This window comes from Aphis gossypii, chromosome 2, assembly GCF_020184175.1.
Source record: "Aphis gossypii isolate Hap1 chromosome 2, ASM2018417v2, whole genome shotgun sequence".
Taxonomy (NCBI): domain Eukaryota; kingdom Metazoa; phylum Arthropoda; class Insecta; order Hemiptera; family Aphididae; genus Aphis; species Aphis gossypii.
The window spans coordinates 30,336,046-30,351,309 of NC_065531.1; the positions used below are offsets into that span (position 1 = coordinate 30,336,046).

Here is a 15,264-nt window from a genome sequence, read left to right on the forward strand (position 1 = left end):
TGTGATATTATGATCTATACGAAAGTCGGAAATTGCATGTCTTGCATATTATTATAATAATAAAATAATATTAGCAATTACCTCTTACCACTATATATGTGTCATGAAATCCTACGGTATAAAATAATAATACGCATCACGCGGTTGATACTGTGCTGCAACATGGCGGATTAGGTTGATGGATGTAGATTATATTTTCAAATCCAGAAAACCACAAACTGACAGAGTCCAGTTAATTTATCGAAAGAAAAAACTACACATCCAGTGAGCCAGCCATTTGGTTCAAGCATAACATACCATACTAATTTCGAACTTACTGCTGCAGTGCACTTTTGCAGATGTATTCATAATATGATACACCATCCATCAGTAACGGATTATGAGATAAATCCACGAACGTTACAAAAGAACCAATAATATATTACTCGCATTGGAGCAACTTATTAGTTGTTTTTTTTTAATATTTTAAGTTAAATTACCTTACTTACAATTAAATTATATTACAATTTGATTTAAGAAAAATATTTATATTAGCTTATACTGCTTATAGTATTTTTAAATTGGACAAAGGCTCAATTCGCGAATGTTTATATTCCTCAGTTAAATCCACAGGAGGAAAAGGGGGTGTATTCACTTCTCAGATTTTTTTTTTTTTAACAATAATTCACTAAATGTACGATGTACGATTTACGGGTATACGAGTTACAAACTAAAATTACTCTGTCTCCCGCCCCACATCAAACTTGAATAAAAAAAATTTGAATAATTAGATATCAGTCAGATGAATAGATAATTATCAAAAAACATTTTGAGAACCTAATAAAAAATCATCAACAGAAATACTCGATAAATGAATGCCCAAATATTTGTAATTCAAAAATATAAAATTATCATTTATAAGTGGTGTGTAACATATAATTTTTGTGACTTTTTTTCTGAAAAATAGAATTACCTGTTTGAAAACCACCTGTTGAAAGTATAAATAATTTTTACCTAATTTTCAAAATAAATGCTTAGAAAAAATATTTATAACCTTTTTGATAAAGTTATTACTATTCTTACCTACCTGAACGTAAAAATAGTGTATTTGCACGAATTTTTTAGCAATGCATAACATGATTATACCTATATCATCACGCATTATTATATATAGTATTATAATACGTGTGAACAATTTCAGCAGGTGCTATAAATAATAATAATAAAATATTGCAGTCGTAGAAAATATTATAGATACTACACTTATACATACACATATCTACACAACACTGCATACTGAGGTATAGGATAATAATTTTTTGATATTCTGAACAGTGGACAGTATCCAAGGGTAGGCGCTTGGCACTTGCTATTCGTTTGTCCAAATAGGTGCCCTATGGTAGTTTATGGTTTGATATATTATGATACTGCTACAATATAAATTGTATTATATTTTCATCATTACGAGGGCTGAACACTAACATGTATGAAGTCCACCGACGATATATTATTATATTATTATGTAGCCGATGACGGGGGTCTGAAAAATATAACACTTACACATAAAACATAATATCACAATATCACTATATACTATAACCTATAAATTACTATATTACATAGGCGAAACTACGACCTGGGCCAACTTGGCCTTGGCCCAGTTGAATCGCGCCCCGTATTAATGTATACTGTATACGTAATAATATATTAAATGGACATGATAATATATTATTTGAAAATAAGAAAAATTGTTCAAAATAAATATTATGATTTATTTCTCAGTAAAACAATATTATCCGTTATAATTTAACTGAAATTATTAACAAAAGTATCTGAAATTCTGAACATTGTAAATTTTATTTTTAGAAAATGTAATAAACCGTGAAAATAACGTTATAGTGTTTTATTTATATTGTGTGATCGCTTTTACTCAAATTAAAGTGGTCTCAATTATAAAAGTGCATGTAAATTATAGATTTTAGAATTAAGCTTCGTCTATCGAAGGTCTAACTGTCTTAAACAAAGGAACGTCTAAGAAATTGATGTTTTCATATATTGAGATTTACCATGACAAAAATATCGAACAATTCAAAAAAATGGTTTCATATGATCGTCATCTAGTTTTATAATTGATATACCTACTTTGATATTTTAAAAATATTCACTTTTTTTATTTTAATTTTAGTAATTTTTAAACTTAAATGGTTTTTGAATTTCGACTTTAAACAAAATGAATTACTGAATTATAAGTATTTATATGTATTATTTATATATAACTACTTTTTATTTTTAAATGAAAAATCATCAATATTTAACGTTACAAAAGTGTATACAAAATAAAAATACACAAATAAGTTTAAAAAAGATAAAACCAAGAATTGTTGACCCCTCCTACCCACAGTTTGTAAGTACGTATCTGAATTGATAAGGAAAAGTGGCCCAGTCTAATATAAAAACTCTAGTTCCGCCTATAACTATATAGCTATATATAGTATAGGTATATACTATGTATAGACTATACAGTATACAGAGTACATATTATATTATTAATTTATAAAATATTTATGTCAAAACCTCATCGTTATTATGTAGACGGTTAAATATATAGTTATACTATTTTATTGGCTACGACGTTATTCGTATTATGGTTTATAGTGCAATACCTAAACCTATGACCTATAGGATTAATGAATCAACTCTTAAGCAGAAGACATTTATTTTTATCAGACTTTTAACTAAAGATACAATGTTGTATGTAAGTCGCATATTGGATCTTTAGATTATTATGATCTACCCACTGTCAAATGAATACCACTATAATACTATGGGTATATAATAAAAGTATACGCACCACTTATAAAATACATCAATAAATTGGATGTCCACTTTTTTTTTTATTAATGATCGCATTTCATACATTTTTAATCATTGCATGCAGTCAAATTTAATTTGTCTTAGCTCGGACGCGCTTTTGACAAGACACGAATTCATAATAATGTCACGAATTATTAACGTTATTACGTCATAATATTATATTATGGTTCTGCAATGGCAATACACCTTAAGACTACACGTATACATTCACTTACTATATAGGTATATTTACTGGACAATGTTTTTTTTTAAAAACCATTCGTTCACTTTTCTCACACAATTGTCAATTGACAATAATAAGTTACTACATCGTAATCATCGTACTGTCGTAGAATAGGTACTAGAATTTATAATAATATTTTACAAAATATTTTTTCATCGTGAATTACAGTAAATAGTAAATAGTAAATTCAAGCACTATCAAACAGCAAGGACTACAATTATATATTATGTTCATTAATAACACAATACTGAATTCTTTCACATAGTTTAAAAAATGTAAAGATAAGTGTAATGTAGACTACGGTTTTATATATTTATCAATACATCATAAATAATATTATTTTGATCATATTAGCTTTAAGCGCTTTAGCGCTAAATACAATTTGAAATATACCCATTATGATAGATATAAAAAAAAGTCACCATTATATATCTATTCTATAAGGCAATTAGCGAATATTAATTCATCACACTAATACACAATATATTAAAAAAATTAAGTATCTAGATAAAGCAACTTAAAATGATTGTAACATGAAATATACATAAGTATATTTTATTAATTTTAGATAGGTAAAATTTAAAAACATTTCATCCCTCGGCACCCCCGCTACAAACATGACCAAATTACATCACTAATTCTAATACAGTCTATAATAGTGATCAGGCTCTAATCATAACATTGTAACACGGGTTATATTATACGTATTTATACGGTTCCTAATCTACGAATGAAAAATTGATTGACGATTAAAATATATTATACGCCTAGATCATATAAATATTATTTATTTAAAACCCTTAAAAATGATAAACTACAGAATTTCAAACATAATATTAGGTAGGGATATTTTATTCACTCTTATAAAGTATTAAATACGCCTTTTTTTGTAAATAAACTTTTACAGATGAAAACGAAAATCATTGGAATTGGTAGTAGATATCAAAGGGTTTAGGGTTGGTTTCCATCTTCCATTTGTATCGAAGCATATACCGTACCAAAGGTAGGTAAATAAATCATAATAGATGGCCACGACACACGGTTCGCAATAGATATGTACAAAAAAAATCAGCGAAACCACAGAGTTTTTTATTTTGTGGCTAAACCGCTAGCTAATATAACTACAGTCGTCAACAGTGACACGTGAAAGTTGCGGCCGATTTAGATATTGTGATTTTCGCACCGGATTTCATCCACCTTCGGTAGCTCAGTTGGTAGAGCGGTGGACTGTAGTGGTGCTAAATTCACAGATATCCATAGGTCGCTGGTTCAAATCCGGCCCGAAGGAAAGATTTTTTTGCAAATTTATTTTATTGTGTGAATGTTGTTCACATACCAATCAAATCGATACATTATATATGATATCAAATATACTTTAATATTTTTATGTCTAATATTATGTGTCACACACAGAATACAAAATAATAATAATTATTATTTATTTATAAAACTTTATTGAAGTTTATTCTTATCTAAGAGTTGACAGCCATCGCATATTATAAATGAAAACTTTTAAATAATGTCTATTTACTTCTATCGTACGGTTTCATTATGATATAGTATGCTGAAATATTCTGACTGAGAAATCATTCTATTGATATTTCCAATCAAATTAATGCTGTTCAAAACATTTTTTTTCGTTTTATTAGATTTAAATTTAATATCTAAAAGCCTTCTCATTCTGGTTATATTTATAACTTAATATCAGTAAATTTTTGAATCTTAAAATTATACATACTTAAATAGTTAAATGAACATAAAAGAGATTTGTGTTATGCTTTAAAAAACGAATAAAAATATTAAGCTACATAATAGAATATAAATTATTCATATGAAATGTATATTAAGTCGCATTAAATTCAAAATGAATTGTCATAATATAGATAGTAGGTATGCCATTAGATTTGTTTATTTATTATTCCACATAGGTTCCGGTACCTCTATTAACCAAATAATATTAAATAGAATAAAGAAAAAAATAATATACACAAGACTCTCCTTATGTCGAAAGAAAAACTATAGATAACTCGAACATTCTGTATTCCAAATATAAACGGATATGATAATGAGTAATGAGTAATGATGAATAATATTTTTATAATCATTTGTCTAATCTCCAATCTGTTTGTGCTTCCCGATAATTAAACTAAATCGTGTTTATTGTATTTATTATTGTATTTTACATATTTTGGTTTATTGTCACTAGTCACTACATAATCGGTATTGTCAGTTACAAATTTTGCAGTCGATCAGTCAGTATTTTAAATCATTTGTACACTGAAAAAGTGTAATAATTATTGTGTATTTCTGTTAAATAATCAGTTTAAAAATAAATTAATAATTAGGCAATACCGTTATTGACTAATGACTAGTCATTATCAACATTGATTAAATTTCATCTTTTCCAGTAACATTGCAAATATTTCAATATAGCAATAGAATTATTAGACAAGTACAGCACAAGTTGACATCATAAAATAATGCCTATTATTATTGAAGTTTTTATTAAATTATAATCTTACTCTGGAGTTTTTAATTTTATTTTCTTTACACACATAATTTATAAAAGTATTTTAATACGGTGGTAAAAATTGTTTATTTATAATTAAAAAAAAGATTAAGTACGGTTTCATTTACAGAATATTTCATTTTAATTGTTTTGCTCAATTTTTGTACTTGTATTTTATACCACTGTAGGACCGTCAGAATTTCAGCAATGTCAACACCGCATATTTGCATTTGTTGTGTTAATTAATAAACGTATATTAATAAAATCTTCGTTAAAAAAAAATTAAATAAACACTTTATAGTCACACACATACCACCATGGTTATACATGTTAATAATAATTACTGTAGACTTAGGTCAGTGTAATTTTGATATTGATGATAAATATGATTATTTTAACACATTTGGTCATTTGGATATATTTAAAGATGCATAGTACTCATCACATAGTATATTGATTGTAACGATTGTATTAATTATAGCCTATAGGTGTTATGAGACTTACAAAAATGTAATTTATGAATTGTGATAATACCCCCTCCCCCATCATAGTATCACACACATGCCCAAACATGACCAAATTACTTCCCTGCAGTGTGCGTAAAAAGCCACGTTATTCAGAAATGTACAAAAACTATTGTGAAAATCAAGACAAAGGGGAAAATTATTTGCTCTTAATCAGCAGCGTAATAATAAAAAAGTAGTAAAAACTTAATACGTTTATTCGGGATCAATCACAAAATGAGATAAATTTATTTTTTTAGGACTTAACCATTACAATATAACGTATAAAAATGTTCCTAAGCTCAGGACTCGCCGGTCACGACGTTCACATGACGCACGACAATAGTTGCGAGCTGCCACTCCACTAAAATGCCAAATCGTTTATTTTACATACTACGTCATGGCATTGTGCGGTGTTATGTCAATCGCCTGTGCCCGTGATTTATCGGTTATTACTTATTAGTTATTAATTTTAACTTTCATAAATCCAGCTTCGTCCGAGTGGGTAGCCGTGTCGAAATTATTTGGTATTTACATTGTATTTTTTTTTTTTTGATTGATACATAATATACCTAATGATAATATACAGTTAAAAAAATTAACACACAATGTTTTTTAAACCAGGGACTTAGAATTTGATAATGGCAAATCTGAGGTACTTATAGCACTAGTTTTCAACCTTAGGACTATCAGCCTTTCCCTATATTAATCGTCACCGAATGTGACTACCTATTTATTATAATAAGTACAGTGTTTCTAATTCTCACCACCAGTGGCTATTTTTGTGAGTACAACGACGCATTTTGTGCACTACGAAAAATAAAAATGTGCACCACCTTTATAGTACTATATTACATTCTGCAACCATACCTTGGACAAATTGATAGTAACTATAAGCTCAAATTTAAATATGTGCACTACGGAAAATCAAAAAAAAATAGCCACTGCTCACCACTACGGTGTTTATTTACGCGTTCGGCGTTCATCATAGACGTAAAAATGGTTGAAAGTCTAGAAGTGAATCCTAAAAATATCAATCGATACGTATAATAACATAATGTTAACGAAGTTAAGTTGGGAAATATTTTGATGACTAAGCCAACCCACCAATTTACGCATATGACGCCTTTCAGCCTTTGTACGATCAACTATACGTCATACGATCATACCTCAATACCCAGTCTTCACGTCTTTATATCCATTTATAAGTACATCATTATATATATTCATAAATTTACATAGAAAATATTCTTGAGTCTGTGTAGGTACATTTTATAAATTATTATTTTATATTATTTCATTTTTTATTATCGTAGTATTGTATAATATACATAGTTATTAAGTTATGTAACTTGTCATTTTGAAGGGCCATCATCTACTAAGAAAAAGGTATGGGTCAGCTGACCTCCGAAACCCTCCTCTGGGTTCACCACTGAGTCCTGACTGCAGGTCTGCACCACAAACCACGATATCCTGATAATTATTCATTTATACTTAAAAACTTGTTACTTGTAACTTGTAAGTTATACATTTTTGAATTTTTAATGGAAATTAATAATTCAACTTTTAAAATATTCGCATAAATTGAACTTATTAAAAGGTCCTATACCTATCATGTATAAACACAAAACGAACATTTCAGTTTTTTGTGATGAATATATATATTTACAGTAGATATTTTAAATAAGCCAAAAAAAATATAATTTTAATAAATTGTATAGCTTTGATACTACAGTTTCAAGTTAAAAGTTTATAACTTTAGAAAAAAAAACTATACATCAATTCAAACATTAATGTAAGTAGGTATTAAAAATTAAAATACTACCCTAATTCTTTTAGTACCTATTTAGTTTTAGTTATTATAACAAATTAGTTTAATATTCTAAATAACTATATAATATTATAATATGCCGTATACTAAAAAAAAAAAAATACTGTCATAGTACATTAATACACATACCTACGATTACGATATACAGATTTGAAATTATCGAGATAACTATAGCACTATAGCAGTATATCTATTATTATTTTATTTATTAGAGGTACTTAATTAAAGTTAAAATAAATGTACCTAAAACCACACATTGTGTAATAAAATATATATAGGTATGCCTATTATATTGTTATGATTTCTTACACCTAAGCTTTCAACATTACGATTTTTGTTAAAAGAATTATACATTAGATACCTAAAATCTATTTATATAAATATACTAGCTGCACTCGCGGGGAAAAGTAAATTTAAATTTAAATATTATAATGTAAATATTTCTCATATCTAGTCTTGTTACGTATTATATTTACGGTTATAATGTGTAAAATCAACCCACATATATCAACCTTCGATAGCTCAGTTGGTAGAGCGGTGGACTGTAGTGGTTAACAATCATAGATATCCATAGGTCGCTGGTTCAAATCCGGCTCGAAGGAAATCATTTTTTGCAAATTTTTATCGTATCTTTTTCAAGAAAATTGTTTTTTTTTTTATATATTTATTATTTTTTCGTTCTATCATAAACATAATTGATGTGTTAAGTGAACAAACAATTTAATTACACATCACAAGATGTTGTATAATGAATCGTAATTATGGATGGGTTTTTTTTTTTTTTTATGATACTCCATTGATTATAAATACTAATAAGTAATAAGTATTATAAAAAATACTTATAATATTATAAGTATTATTATTATAGTTTTACAGTATTCAAAATTCAAATCAATGCTTTTATGCATTCCTAAGCCGTCCACCCGATTGCGATGAAAATGATGAAATATGGTACAGAATCAAAAAGATAGGCTACTTTAAAAAGGGAGACGTCCAACCCGAGGAATTGCTCAAACAAGGATTTTTAGATTTACAGTGAAAATTATTATTTGTAAATGGTTGTTATTGGTTTTAATTTTATTATTATTAAAACGACAATAAATAATAATAAGGTAGTTGTTAAATAATTAAATAATAATTTGTCCGATATTTTTTCATTGGGTGTCTTTGGATTCGTTTTATTTATTTATTTATTTTTTTTGGCATCACTGTAGAATTGATAACATCAATTGTTGAGTTTTTAAAAGTGTGTCCATGGCACTATATTATGTTGGTCGCATGGTTCAAGTCGTTTAAGATAAACATGGTAACTTATGTAACTTAAACTATGGACCATGGTTGGTCTTAGGCATAGAAAAGAGACGCATATATTATGCGTTTATGGCATTCAAAGTTTTAATCGGATTTGTAAATTTCATATTGCTTAACAACAATTCTTTTTTTGCAATAAATAGCATTCAATTGTTAACTTATTATTATAAAATTGGCATTTTTAATGAGTAATGAAGTGCACGGGATCAGCTAGTGGTAAGTATTTCTAACTTACTGTACAACCTACCTATTATAATATATATCTATTCGACATCCATATGGAACATATGAATATAATATACTATACAAATTATTTTTTATGACTATTAACTATAAGGTACTTTAATATGTACAAATAATAATGATATCTAAAAATAATATATACCTACATTACCTAGTACATCAGTCATCAAACATTATAGGTATTATATAATAATAAATAATAATAAACTATAGTTAATAATATAATTACTCTATTCATCTCGTATTGTTATATTTGAAGTAGCATACAATAAACATAACGCCGGTTAACAAATACCTAATAAGGAGTTTTTTATAATAATTATATTATAACAGATTTATTTTTTCTATATATTGGTGTGTTTTGTATGCAATGATACACAGTATAATATTAAAAATTATAATAATAATTAATAATATTAAGATTTCATTCTAGATGGTTTATCAATATTTTCTATTTCAGGTTTAATTTATTTATTATTTTAAAGATTAGGAAGCCCTCTGCAATACGCTGGCACGTCTATATTAAACACTAGGTAAATAAAACACTGTTTCCCATGGTTTTAATATGATGAGAAAATTCTATATTTTCCTCTCCGATAAAAAAATAAAAAAATTACTTTCTTGCTTAGCCTTTGCTGCTCAACCACAACCCCGAAAGTTTTTACAAGACAAACTGAAGTGCCTGAAAATTGCCAACATAATATATACAATATACTTATGTTATGTATGTATATATTATGGTACACATTATAGTATGACTAGACAATAATAGTTATAAAATAATTAAATATTTATATATATATAATATTATATTCTTAGTATTCTTACAAATTCTAAACAAGGGTGAAATTCACTAAATTATATTATAATTTTTTATTTTTTTATTATTATTGACTTTTTTTCCGTTAAATTTAAACATCTTATTAATATTATTATATGTGTTTTTTATACCACCAAAGCGTTTATATTGCTCAATAAAATATATTGTTACAGTTTTGTAAAGAAAAAAATATAAATCAATTATTAATATATAACCATAAAGATTTAATAATCCAAATGTAAGGAATCGTGAAACAAATATTTTTCCCCGTGTTAACTTTAAAAAAATGAATAATGTGTAATACTTCATTTTCATTCCTAAAAAGAGGAATTCGTGTTTATATTCGTTTAAAAAAAATATTTAATTGGTTCATTAATACTTTAATTTAACATATTATAATAATTTACTTATAAATACCTATATGTATAATATAGGTACTATAATATAATATCGTTACGTACAATTTTGATAATTTTCTCAAACAAACGCATTTTATAGCTAAAAAAATAACTTAATAAAAATACCACTTTGTTTTTTTTTTTTTTTAATTTCATCGATAACGTCGTGGTAAACGTTACATTCAAGTTACAAATAAATTTTACTAGAGAAAAAAATCACTAAACTTTTTATTATTTATTACCGATTGGCCGTTATTTATACGTCGAGTTTAACGGCAAACTATACGAAAAGTATTTTTGATATTTGGAATACTCGCGTACATTGGATTTATTGTTGTTGAACAAAACGCGATTTGCTATACATTTCGATCAAAACTCAAAAACCGATATTACGGAAGTACGGACAATACTTTTAACCGAGTATAATACATGTTATATAATATTATTACATATATAATATATATAATATATGTACGTATCCGCAAACTCACGAATTGGGTATGTGAATGTAAGAAGGGTAGGCATGTATTGTATTATTATATACGAGATAGAAGTATATCACATAAAGATGTACGAGTAGATATTAAAACTATATTTATACTGTTTGCCGATCCTTATAATTTAACGACAACCAAGAAGTTGTAATTATACCATTCCATTTTAATTTAATTTAATCAGATTTCCTAATTGAAGTGCACATTATGTTTCATTTTTAATGGTATATAATATTTTATTATAATTATGATATTAACAAACAAACTGAATTTAAAACAGAAAATTGTAGATGCAAAAAAAAATATTGCAAATTTATTAACTTGACGAATATAGAAATCCGATAAATATCGAACCATCAGGTATATTTGTACTCCAAAGCAGTTTTTATTCTCCTAGGATACATATGTATCCTGAGTTTATAATTTTGTGGGATACCTATTGTTTTTTTAAAGAATTTTTCGGTGGAACCTTTATTATCCTAAGAAAATTATACACCTGTGATACGTTTAGCTAATGCCACTCAATGTTGATTTTGTATACACTTATGTCTTATAATATACATCTTGCCTTCTTTTTTGTGCTGAAAATCGTCAAAATAGGGAAATACTTCGCCCTTACTGGTCGTCCATCATAATTTATTCAAAAATACAACATGAACATAATATTAATGTAAGTTAATTCATATAAATTTTGATCAATTTCCTGTTCTTCAGTCATCTGGCCTTCGGCCACAATTTTACTTATCTTAACTATTCGGGCCTTTTTAGCGATGTCCCCTCTTCTTTATTGGTACCCAATACTAAGTTAACATATTTATTGATGGCGTTTTATTATAACACCTATCCAACTACCTGTTCCAGCGTTCCTGTACTAGTTCACTTTCCAATTTAACTTTTAATATTCTTCTTTGCCTCCGCATTTCCGCCATGTATATGAGTATTATATGTATCATATTGGAATAGTAAATATTCGACATCATCTATTAGAGCTTTGTAGTTATTACCCATGCGACTATTTAATTTCTTAAATCTATAGAAGTAGTCAGAAAAACAGCCATGTCTTGGATATTATAAACATTCTTCTTATGTCTAAATTCACCCATTATAACCATATAATATTCATATCTTTATAATTTCCGAGTAACTGCAGCTTATCAAACTCGCTTATTTAAAATTAATATTTTGAACTGTTTCACTGCTGCAGTGACATTTGAATGCATTTTTAATATTATGTTATGCAGTAGATTATAATTTAGAATATTATGTATGTAGATTGTAGGTACTGTAAAAAATATAGTAAGACGCCCGCTGTACTTTTATTTTATTATTCATAATTTCATGTGTAATAATTCATTATGCATTATTCTATTTAAATATTGTGTTATAAAAATAATATTTTAAAAGTACATGCATATATTATATTATAATACTAACAAATAATCGTAAAACAAATACTATTAAGTATTAAGTACCTTATAGAAATAAATACCACCATTGGTTATTATAACTTATAAGTATCAATTCATTTGTATTGCACTTGGTAGATACAGCGTTTTAAAATGTTTACTTTCGAATGCCTAATACACGTCATAATATTTTATTGTTTTCAAATCAAATATTAATTAATACAGAATGCCACGTTATCTATAAATATATAAATATAGGTACAGTTATAATTTACTTACCTGTATAAATATATAAAAATATATCTGTTGGTGACTATAACTTATATTACTAAATAAAGTAGTTACACTTTATTAATACTTTAATTAAAAATATCTAATGCAAACAATACTTAAAATTTTAGCAATAAAATATTATATTTCGTGGTAGTAACTAATGCAGGAAATTTACCTAAAAATATATGATCAACTACTGCGTACTTCCGAATTATTTTTATCTGTATACAATTCACTACCCTATTATAGTTATAGTTTTTTTGATGATTGATAATCTTCAACTTTAAGACATGTGTTGTTTGTCTTATACACGTGTAACATAGTTAAGAACTGTTTTGAGATGTATGACTTAATAGTTAAATCCCACGATATTTATATCAAAACTATCAAAATTATAAATCACATTGATAAGAATTTCATCTATGTCGTAGTGTTATAATTATTTTTTTTTTTTTTTTTATTGTAGTAATCATGAATTTTTAATAATTAAATGAAAAAAACCAAAAATGACCAAAGTTCTCAATCAATATTTTTAATTTTATTCATGTTATTAAAAATATTAACACAACAGCACAAATAAAGCTCTTCTCAATGTGATTTATTATTTTGGTTATTTTTATATAAATATCGAGAGAGTAAATAAATCACCCCGCGTAGACGAGACCGTAACTGGAAATTAATTTCGGGAGGGGTTTTAAGCTAAAAAATTGTGTTCTAATTTTATTATATTATTGTATAAGTAATTTAGTATAGCATACCTAACAACATAATATAACGCGAGACAATGTAGGTGGGGGGAGAGGGTGGAGTTAACTCCCCCTCTCCTCCCTCCCCATAGATACAGCCTTGTATGCAGAACAGTTTTTAAAACTAAGTATAAGATAGAGAAAACGCATGTGGGTATACGAAGTTTTCGCATATTAAGAGTGAAAATCTAATAATAATCTTAACCACTATATTTTTCATCTAAAAATTGCTCTGCCTACTTATACATATTATGCATAATGGTACATAAATCGGGTGCGACATAAAAATTACATAATATTATGTTTCAGTGATACATCGAGTAAATATATAACATAGGTATATGCAGGTATATAGGTATATGCAGACATAAAGATTATGAAGATTTTTTGCTTTCTAAAATAATATTATTTAAACATTATAATATTATACACAAATCGCGCTAACGGTGAAAGTACGAACAAATTGTTTAAGTGCATTAACAAGCGACTATATCTTCATCCTTCGGTAGCTCAGTTGGTAGAGCGGTGGACTGTAGTGTAAAATGTAATCATAGATATCCATAGGTCGCTGGTTCAAATCCGGCCCGAAGGAAGCAAATTATTTTTTTTAATTCGATTTCGTTTAAGAGCAAAAAAAATATGCATTATTATTATTATTTTATTATTTATGTCCGGTTGTTGAATTGTCACCATCGTCATTTTAAAGTATCAACCTCGATGGTGCATGTTTATGCGTTGGTGTTAAAATTGATTTTTACCAAACAGTAAAGCTGTAAAAGTTTGTAACAAGTATATTTCTGTTTTTTTTTTTTTAAAGTTTTGTTCACTTTTAAATATACAAGGGAATCAAGTGATATTTTGAATTTATAATACTTATAATAGCTATCATAAATTATATACATGCAATAATATAATCTCATTTTTGGATAAAAACTAGTTAAAAAATTAAGAAAAATTGAACTTAAGATATATCTTTTTTCATTTTTGTTGACTTATTTTTAGCATCATATATTTTTATTGACAGTTACTATACCTACTTACTTAATAAATAACGAGTTACTTTCAATGGAATTCAAGTTACGTTTATTTATAATAATTGATTAATTAATAAGTATAATAGAATATTAAAATGGTTATTATTTATGGTACATATTATAGGAAATAAAAAAATTTAATATTCTTAAATGCACTTCTTTTTTCCATTATTCAGAGTAGTTGACTAATTAAAATAACTTATTTTTGCTACAGTTATTGATATTGGTTATTTATATATAATAAAAAAAAATTAAATTAATGCGAGTTAATTATTGATTTTTATAGCCATATGCATCTTATTATACTTCACTGATATTGATTTTACTATTTTAACATTCAACGCTTTTTTCTTCACTTTTTAATGAATATGTTGTAAATAGTAAGTTGTAAATGGATAAATATAACTTCTGCACCCCGACTCTGGCATTACGTATAATTAATATGTGCCTAAAATATCGTTTACCAGTCTACTGTATAGTTAACTTATATTTTAAATTATAATATGTACACTGTAAAATTCGTTATTAGTATTATATTATGAATATACATTTTATATTTATAATTTATACGCCTACCACTATCGCGTTTTGAATTTGGGCTGACAAGTACTTCGAGATCT

General features: G+C 26.6%; 1 protein-coding gene and 3 non-coding genes across 8 annotated transcripts in view; all 4 read left to right on the forward strand.

Moving 5' to 3' along the window:
- LOC114127316 (ADAMTS-like protein 1) overlaps positions 1-15,264 on the forward strand; it is a 170,817-nt gene that overhangs the window by 133,419 nt on the left and 22,134 nt on the right. The window lies entirely within an intron of this gene.
- Positions 4,273-4,364, forward strand: Trnay-gua (transfer RNA tyrosine (anticodon GUA)). Its single transcript is given in 2 exon segments — positions 4,273-4,309; positions 4,329-4,364. It is a non-coding gene; the product is annotated as a tRNA-Tyr (tRNA).
- Positions 8,431-8,521, forward strand: Trnay-gua (transfer RNA tyrosine (anticodon GUA)). The gene is given in 2 exon segments: positions 8,431-8,467; positions 8,486-8,521. It is a non-coding gene; the product is annotated as a tRNA-Tyr (tRNA).
- On the forward strand, positions 14,110-14,202 carry Trnay-gua (transfer RNA tyrosine (anticodon GUA)). The gene is made up of 2 exons: positions 14,110-14,146; positions 14,167-14,202. It is a non-coding gene; the product is annotated as a tRNA-Tyr (tRNA).